We start from the raw sequence: 9,720 nt of genomic DNA, 5'->3' as shown, positions 1-9,720 counted from the left end.
TCACATTTCATTATTGAATACTGTTGCAAATGCAAACCGAAACCACGATTCTATGTTTGCTCAAACAAAAATAAATTTTAAATTGATTTTATGTAAGTATATGCCGAAAATAACTAAGAAAATACAAGTTTTTTTTTTGTTAAACTTACAATACATGTTTTTTTGTATTCGAAAACAGTTGGTTAATAGTTGACCGTTGTTGATGATTTTATGCTGCCTAAATTTGCCTAAATTTTGCATTGCAAAGGAAATCAAATTTATAGAGAAGAAGAAGAAAATAAGTTATTGAATTATATTATATATTATATAATATTGAAGCATTTGGACAAAACAAGAGTTTTGCTGAAAGTATTTTCAGCATTGACAAGATTAATATTTCTAATTGCAAGTACGTATTGTTTATGATATTGTAATTTTTACATCTATCGTGAAATGGACAAGAAGTAAATCTGTGTGAAAAAAATTGACTTAAAAATACAAATTTTTTTAGCTATTGTCAAAGATTTCAAAAATTGACTTGTTTGTAATATAAACTTTGCTTCGATATTTCGTTTCTACACAGCGCGATTGCTTTGAAAAAAGTTCAAAATTTCCAAAATATTTGAAGACAAAAAAAACAAAATTCAAAAAAGCACCTTTTGCGTCTCAAAAATCCAATTTTTTCGAAGTTAAAAAAAAATAGTATGATTTTCATAAATTTTAATTTATGGTACTGGGAAATCTGGCAATTTACACTAGTTACCACGAAATTTGATTGCTTAATTGCGCTAAATTTTGAGTATATCAAGGACATCCATCGGGAAGTTTCGGAGATGCATGAAAAATTCAAACTAGTGGGGTGCATGACATTGTGCCTTAAGGCAAATTGCTGGAACTTCCCGTACCGTAATTAAAAATCTTGGTACAGAACCCAGAAAAATTTACACATTATGATAATCTCTATAAAATATCTGATAATTTGATGTGCACAAGTCCAATAAACATTTTTGACCGCCGAATGACTTTTTTTTTAACTTGTTTTCATTGAGAGTCCATAACCTCTGGACCTGCCTTCCCAAAAATTTAATCAGTTCTTCATCTTGTCTAAATGTTTTTCCGATTATTAAAATCGGACGCTCCGTTCTCTTAAAAACTGAGTCACCGTTTTTGGCACTTTTTGCCCCGTATCTTCAGATCCGCTAGACCTGCCTTCGCCAAAACTAATCTGTCTCCTTATCAATACGAATCGAATGTTTTTGAATTTGTATCCTTACACACCCACACACATACAAACACACATGCATCCATTTTTTCTAATAAGGAGAACCCGCGCGTTGCTCGTCTCGGATTTTGATGAAACTCGGCACAATGGTAGATTTGATGCCCAAACTGACCGTGGTAAAATATTAGAGGCCTATGAAAAGCGGTTTAATTATAAAATTTAATTAAAGTTAGCATTTTAGCAGCGCGCGTAATGCATAGCTTGCAATGCTATTACTTATCTATAGCAGATTGGCCGAGTGGCTATCGTCGTGGAATTCTGATTTTTGCTCCGGGGTTCAATTCTCAATTAAGATATAATATTTTTTATTATTTTGTTTGATATTTATAATTTCACGTGTAAATAATATTAACATTTATTTGAGTTTTCGATTAATTTTATATTTTTCGCTAAATATTCCATAATAAAGTTCTCCGTAACTCCTGTAAATTTTTATTTTGAAATTACTTATAAAACCTACGATCATATAAATGTAAAGTGATTCCTGGAACATTATAATTTTGTATTAATAACAGCAATAATATGGAAGAAGAGATATAATTTATAATGTATGCCAAAAAGTTCAGAAATCTTTGAAATGTAAAGATATATAAAAAATTTCATTTTAGAGTTTTTGCGATTACTATAACTTGCCCTACGGGAAGTTAAATAACTTTTTTTTTCAAAGTCGAATATCTTTTTCAAAAACTATAATTTTCGGTACGAGAAGTTCGGGTAATTTGTTACCCACTAGTTACCACCAAAAAGAAGTTGCCTAATTGCACCAACTTTTGGGAAAATCAAGCATACCCATCAGAACCATCAGTTTCTTTCCATCATCTCCACCAGGCCTGGTACTCAGTCAGCGTCTCCATCATCAACTCATATTCCTGGATCTGCATCCAGCGAGAGCGCTTTGCCATTAGCGCGTTAATCCGCGAATTAAACGGCGAGGAGCGCGCAGCAGTCGAGAGCGACCGGCAGAATTTAAACCACTTAGCACTCCATGCGAATTGGAACATATTTAACGTGGATAAAACCAACGGATCGGATTAACGTATAAATCAAAACCCGATACGGTCTTTTGATATTTACCTACGTGAGCGGCACAGAAATGATACATAATAACTGAAGAAGGATTAGCAAAAAGGCGCTTCTCGCTGAAGGATAAAGGATCTTCTAAATTGTAAATCGATTAGACAGGAAAGTGGATAGGGATGATACTGGTATGGAAATGGAGTTTCTGTTGAGGTTTGGATGACAGATGCAAAATTTTTTAATCATTTTTGGAAAAAAAATCTTAGTAGCTCGCTACAAGGCGGTTTCCGTTGAAGGATAAAGTATCATCTAAATTGTAAATCGATTAGACAGAAAACTAGATAGGGAAGATACTAGTTTGAAATTGAAGATTCTGTTGAGGTTTGGATGACAGGAGCAACAATGTTTAATCATTTAGACAGCAGACTTACTCGGAAAAGCCACATAAAAACAAAAAGCAGCAAATAATGATCAAAATGGAAGAATTTGATTGGCTACTCTGTTGAAAATAAGTTGCTGCTATATAAATCAATCATTAAACCAATCTGGACCTACGGAATTGAGCTCTGGGAATGTGCTTACAAATCAAATATAGCTATAATGCAGAGAACTCAGACAAAAATTTTACGTACAATTCTTAATTCTCCGTGGTACGTAACAAATGAAACCATTCACAGCGACCTCAACATAAAAACGGTGCAATTAACGTCCGAAGAATTCAATTCAAAGTTGACATTCAATTCAAAGTTGACATTACTAAACCTTATGGCATAAGGAGATTGAAACGACGATGGCCTTTATACTTAGTCTTAAATTAAATACTTAGTCTTAAATTAGGTCTAATATAATATTATCATATTAATTGTTAAGCTGAGAAGATCTCATTGGAGCTCTTCTTAGGCATCGCTTTTAAATATTGTCATTTTAGCTCATAAAAATCTTTATGTATTTCTGACTGCTAAATAAAACGAGTTAAAAAAAAAATGCCAAAAAAAGTAGCTCGGATTTGGATAAATTTGGTGTTTGTGAGTTATGTAGTTAGTAAATTTTATGATAATTGCTCTAATAATTTCGAGATATTTTCTTCTAAAGTTTGCAGTATTTAAAATGAGCAAAAACAAATCTTCACTTTTTCGACGATTGCTCGGCTTGTAGGGCAGATAGAGGGACCAAACTGGAAATTATATTTAGGGCAGATAGCCGGAAATAATATACAACAATAATTGTTTTAATACATATACGTTTTCCAGGTCAAATTCGCTGAAAACTCGCAAAAATGTTTGATCAAGTGCACTAAAAATTTTGGCCAAAAAATCTTAGTAGCTCGGTTAGGATAAAGCTTGTAGTGTTAATGAATTATGAAGTTAGTAAACTGCTATAGATTTTTATGGCAAATGCTCTATTAGTTTCCGAGATATTGGTAAAGTATTATAACAATGTGTTTCAAGTTTCATTAAATTCGCATGATCCACTTTTGAGAAGCAGCTATGGTACATCTAGGCCAAACTTCATAAATAACAATTTTCAATATTTTGTTTTAAATCTAAGTCATAAAATGGCCCTCTTTTTTGACTCATTTATTTTTTTGCATTAGCAGGTTTTTCTTTGACCCTATATATTCAAACCGAAGGGCGATTTTTTTTTCCGAAGAATCAATATTTTATCAGGGAATAAATATAACAAAAAATATTTAGTACAATTTTAAATACTACACACAAGAACTCCAATTTATCAAGCTCTAATGTTTAATCTTTCAGGCTGATCATATGTTAGAGAAGTGTTAGTAGTTACTCCTTAATCTCTTCTATGATAGTTCGTACTTTGGTTTGCTTGATCTATTAACTTACAGAACAAACTAAATCTAATATCACAGAACTTGCTTATAAATTCCAGAATTCCCGTATACAATGGGTTAGCAAATTGGGCGCTTAATATGACCTATTTATTGTAATCGATTTGAAATTTACATAAGCAAATTTTATTATTATACAAATATTAAAACAAATATTGCAAAAGAATCAAATTAGTTTTTGCAAGATTTCATACATATATATACTAGACCAACTTTTAGTTTTACTCAGTGAAATTTAATGCTGATAAAAGTTAGTTTGCAACGTCCCAAGTAACTTACATTTTGTTTAATATTATATTTATATCACAGTTTCCTTAATGTTTATATGTAGTATATAGAACTTCCATCGCTTCTTACGGATTAGAATGTTAATGGCTTAAATGGTTTCGCGAATTAGACGTATGATAATAGTTATATACACAAGGAGAACCATGTAAAATTGCCAAAAACATACAATATTTAATTGTAGTTCAGAACAGGAAGTAAATTTGTTTCTTTGGTCTTAATATAGAAATTCCTTATTACATTTAAAAAAATAGCGTGGAGTTATTTAGGATATATTTTAATTTTTAATTTCAATATTTCATTAAATTTGTTACTCTTCATCTCGTATATTTTAGAGCATCGCGTATTATGTATGCAAATTAATTAAAAAGTATTCAAAATAAAACTGTTAATATAGTGATATTCTTTTCCCAATAAGTCCAGTTTACCATTTACTGAATTACTAAACATTCGTAAGATTTGTTACAGAAAATACATTTCATAAATACAACCAGTGCTTTACATTTCGTTATTTACAAAATTTATATCAATATTAGATACATCTATTTTATACATCATCTGTTTGCAATTTTAAAAAGGAAATCAAATATTTGTGTCTAAAATAAATAAATAAAGTAAATATTTGCGTGTATATACAGTTGAAAAACATATTACTTGTTTATCGACTGATATGATTTTTTTGCATATCCTCACGTTTCAGAGTTTCTGAACATTTTGGCATACCTTAGAAAAAAATGATGTGTGTGTATGTGTATGTGTCACTTGTTACTGTATGTGTATGTGTTACTTGTGTATAATTTTTCGTCGAACATTTTGAGCGTACAGGTCAACCGATTTGAATGATTCAAAAAGCAATCGATTCCTATTGATACGGAGATGTGCTGGGTAGTTTTTGACAAAGGTAGATCCAGCGGCTTCGGAGATATGGAGCAAAAAATGCAAAACATGCATTGAAAAAAATTATGTTACTAAGAGAATGGATCAACTGATTTGGATGATTTGATCTATTTAAAGAAATATTCAATTCCTATTGATCGGGAGATGTGCTAGTTAGTTTTTGGCAAAGATCGGTCTAGCCGTTTTGGTGATACGGAGGAAAAATTGCAATAAATGGCAGTTTTTGACTTAAATTCTAAGTTAACCCCTGTCCTGTGAGTCGATCCCGCTACCAGTTGAGCTATGCTCGCCACTTTTTATAGATTTTTATTTTTTATACTTTTTATAGATTTAGTCGATACTTTTTGGGAACTTGCCTCAAAAATCCTTCCACGTCGTTTTATTTAATGTTATTATGAGTTTTGGGTTGATATTTATATTACATTTCATTAATTGTATTATGGGTTGCGGGTTAATATATTCGGGGTCCAGAAGAGCCTAATTTTTCCAATCTCCTCTACCCGCACATACACACCCACAAATCTCTTACAAATATTAGTTCATATATATACATAATGCATATATAAACATATTCAACATAATCTAGTCGCAGGCAATTTGCATTTTAGTACAATTTACCGCAGCTACACTACACTACACAAGTAACAGGCATTAACAATATTCCTAAGCAATGAGCAATTGCTCTCGCCGAGTGTAACGTATACTATACTATAACTATATATATTATGTATATGTACTAATATACACTATACAGTAGGAGATCGTTTGGGGGTTTGGGGGCGTCTGCTCCACTATTGCGGTGGCTGTTGTAATTCCGACAAACGTTATGCTCGCATGTTTGTGCCAATTGAAATTCGCTTTCAAGAAGAAGGAAATTAAACATCAAGCCATAAATATATCGGGACGGCACATGCGATACACAATGCTCTCGAATGAGGGCCAGTGCACCAGAAAGATATGGACGAACAGATGATGCATATTTCTAGTTTTGAATTCAGCTATTGCATTACGGACAACCTGATATCAAGCGGTAGTACTACTTATTTTCACCTCGCAATATCAATCTAAACTAGTTGGTATTGGTATTCTGCCTTGAGGCAAGTTACATAAACTTCCCGATATGCGCAAATAATCGACTTGATCAATATAAAATAAATTAATTTATGAGTGATTAAAAGTATTCCGAGTGGATTTATTACACATAATTGAAAACAAACGAACACGCTTTTTCGGAGTATTTTCTAAAAGCAAAATTTCAATAATCAACAATTTTTATAATTGAACCATCAGTTTCCGTAGGACTTTAATGGTTTACTAAGACCAAGTACTCTATCATTATACCAACTATATCGTTTAATTTTAATTTTAACAAACGTCATAAAAACTACTCATTTTCTCAAACTATGATGATTTTTTAAAATTAAACTACTTGTCGTAAGGCCGTAATATTTTAGTAAGTTGTTCTATAAGACCATGGTATATCTCGCCAAAAAAAGTTCTATAAAAATCGGCTTAATTTTTTTTTCAATTACAAAAAAACGGCTCGGTAGATTTTTACCTAAAACTAATCAGTATCATTCCCAACTAAAATATTTCGAACAGTTTTTGATTTTTTCAAATCGATTCGGTGGTATGAGCTTAAATGTGGACGAGAAGTTTAACACTTTTTTTCAAATTACAGGCATTAACAATATTCCTTAATTTTTCAAATTACAAAGAATCTGTTCAGCAGTTCGTCGCACAAAACTAACAAACGATAATCCTCATTGAGATACATCAAATGCTTTTTAAATTTCTGAAATCGGTTCCGACGTTTTTGAGCAAACGTCGATGAAAGGTCTAATTTTGACAAATGCCAAAAAACGATACCAATGTTTGCAAATTTTGACGAATTTTTATAGTTAAAAGAGTTGTCGTAGGGCCGCAATATTTTAGTATGATTTATAAGACTATGGTGTCTATCGTCAAAAAATAATTATGAAAATCGACTTTTAACACTGCATTATAAGAAAATGGCCCGGTCGATCTCTATCAAAACTAATCAATATCTTTCCCAACTAATATCTTTCAAACGGTTTTTGAACTTTCAAAATCGATCCAGAATTGCGGTCTAAAACGTAGACGATAAATTTTTCACTCTTCTGCTATTTACAAAGAAACGACCTGGCCGATCGTCGCACAAAATTGACAAACAATAGTCCTCATCGAGGTGCATCGAATGGCTTTTAAATTTTTGACATCGGTCCAGTCGTTTTTGAGAAAACGTCGATTTACGGCAAAAAATCTGCTCACACACACACACATATATTTTCCAAATTTGGTCTCATTCGATTCAGAATGGCTTGAAACGTCGGGAAAACATAATATTAGAATCGGATTTTTGGATGAAAACATAAACTTCTCTCATTCAAGATGTTAAAAATTACTGATTTGTGTTCCCCAATTTTTTTGGGTGTAAAACAAAAATTCTGCTCGTTGAAATTGGTTTACACAAGAATAGTGATCATTATTAATAAATAAATTATCTTAAAGTCATCTACTAGGGAAAACATTAAATGCATATTTTTAATTTTTTGTAAAGCCATGAATATATATCTGACTAATAAAAAATCTGAAAAAAGTAGTTATCGATATATAGTATTATTATTATCACCATAACTTCACTAAAAATTTTAATTCCGGTTTCACATCAACTTTGGCTTTCGCCTTTCCAACTTTTCCTGTTGTCACTTATTTTTAGATAATTACAGAAAATAGGTACCGACGCCTCTATATTACTTCCGAATGTTTATTTGATTTTTTTACATGCAAATGTTTTCTTTAATTGAACTTATGATTGTGCGATTCCATTTACTACAGTTTTGAAATGTAGAGCAAAGGCTTTTGAGGAAGGAAGTTAGTGAAGTATATAAAAGTTAAAAAGTACTACCAGTACACCTTACTCTTTAGTAACTTGACCAAGTTTCTATTTATACTTTTTATAGCATATATTCAACTTGCATACTCTGATATGGTATATAAAGAAAATGTTGAAATCCGAGAAAAAATGTAGCAGTAGATATATAAATATTCTCATAAACTACATGAGAAATATTTACTTTATTTTTTGTATATTTAATAAAACTTTGAGCTACTATTCATCACTTATTGCTATTTTTTATACTGAACTTGCTCATTGATATTCTTCGTTATAACTCAATTTATTATTTAATAACTTGAGTAATTAAAGATAATGTAGCATTCTTTTTGATCTACAATATTAATATTCAGAAACATTAAACAAACTTCTGAATCAAATCTAAACATTAATTTCAACTTTAAATGATGTGAGAAGTTCATGATTTAGAACTTTACATAATAATACAGTTGCAAGAAGATAGTTTCATGTTTCTTATATCCAAATTAGTTCAAAATTAAAATTAAAGTCGAATGAATTAAATATAATGTTATTTTTATTTTATTGTAAACCTTATTACATAATTGGACTAATAATTGCTCAAATTCAAGATAATTGCAAATGTAAACAGTAGCCATCTAAAAACTTTAGTTGTTACTGAACACTGTTCTCTAACCGAATGAGCATTTTCTCAACTAAAATGCTAATTATAAATTGTAAAGTCGATAAAATTTATTCAGCAATGAAATAAAATTCCTGTTTAAAAAAATTGCCAAATAAATTTATTTCGAAACGGCTTAATTAATAATTTAGGAATGCTATTTATTCTTGATACTATGATCTATATAATTAAAACTAACGTAGCAGAATCATCTGTACTTCAAATTTAAAAATATTATCAACTTTAGATGGTATATTTATTTTTTTCACGTGCATTTTGTGGAGATGTTTTTTTCGGTAGATGAGAGTGGTAACAATTGTCTTGTATAACAATCTGAAAAATCTCTTCAAAATTAAATGCTTTATTCTCTTGTTGCAAAAGACATTCATATTTATAAGCATTATTAAAAACTAAAGTAGTCTTTTATAGAAATATAATCTTTCTTAAGACTATTTAAATAATTTAATCATAATCATAAACTATTCGTGTACAGATTCGGTGTTTTCTTGAATAGCAAGGCGTTTCCTATGAGGAAATCCCGTGATAATCTTTTCTACAGACTCTGCAGATAATATCGCGTTTTCCTAATCCAAACAATTCTTCGCTTTGAGAGTTATTCGAGCCGAAAAAGGAAATTTTGTGAAAGCTTTCCGATGTAATCCGCAATTGTCAATACTTAATTAATCTTGTTTATGTTTTAAATTAATTGAAATATGTTTACGAATAGACTTAATTTGGTTATAAACGCTTGCTTGATAATTTATCAGGAATTGACGCATTCGAACATGAAATATTTGAGTTAGAAACTTTCCTTGAGGGATCGAAGTATATTTTTCTTGGGAGAAATACTT

Source organism: Ctenocephalides felis, unplaced genomic scaffold, assembly GCF_003426905.1.
Source record: "Ctenocephalides felis isolate EL2017-DRISC unplaced genomic scaffold, ASM342690v1 CF-g0.4_SCAFFOLD_03571, whole genome shotgun sequence".
Lineage (NCBI taxonomy): Eukaryota > Metazoa > Arthropoda > Insecta > Siphonaptera > Pulicidae > Ctenocephalides > Ctenocephalides felis.
This window is presented reverse-complemented; position numbering follows the sequence as displayed.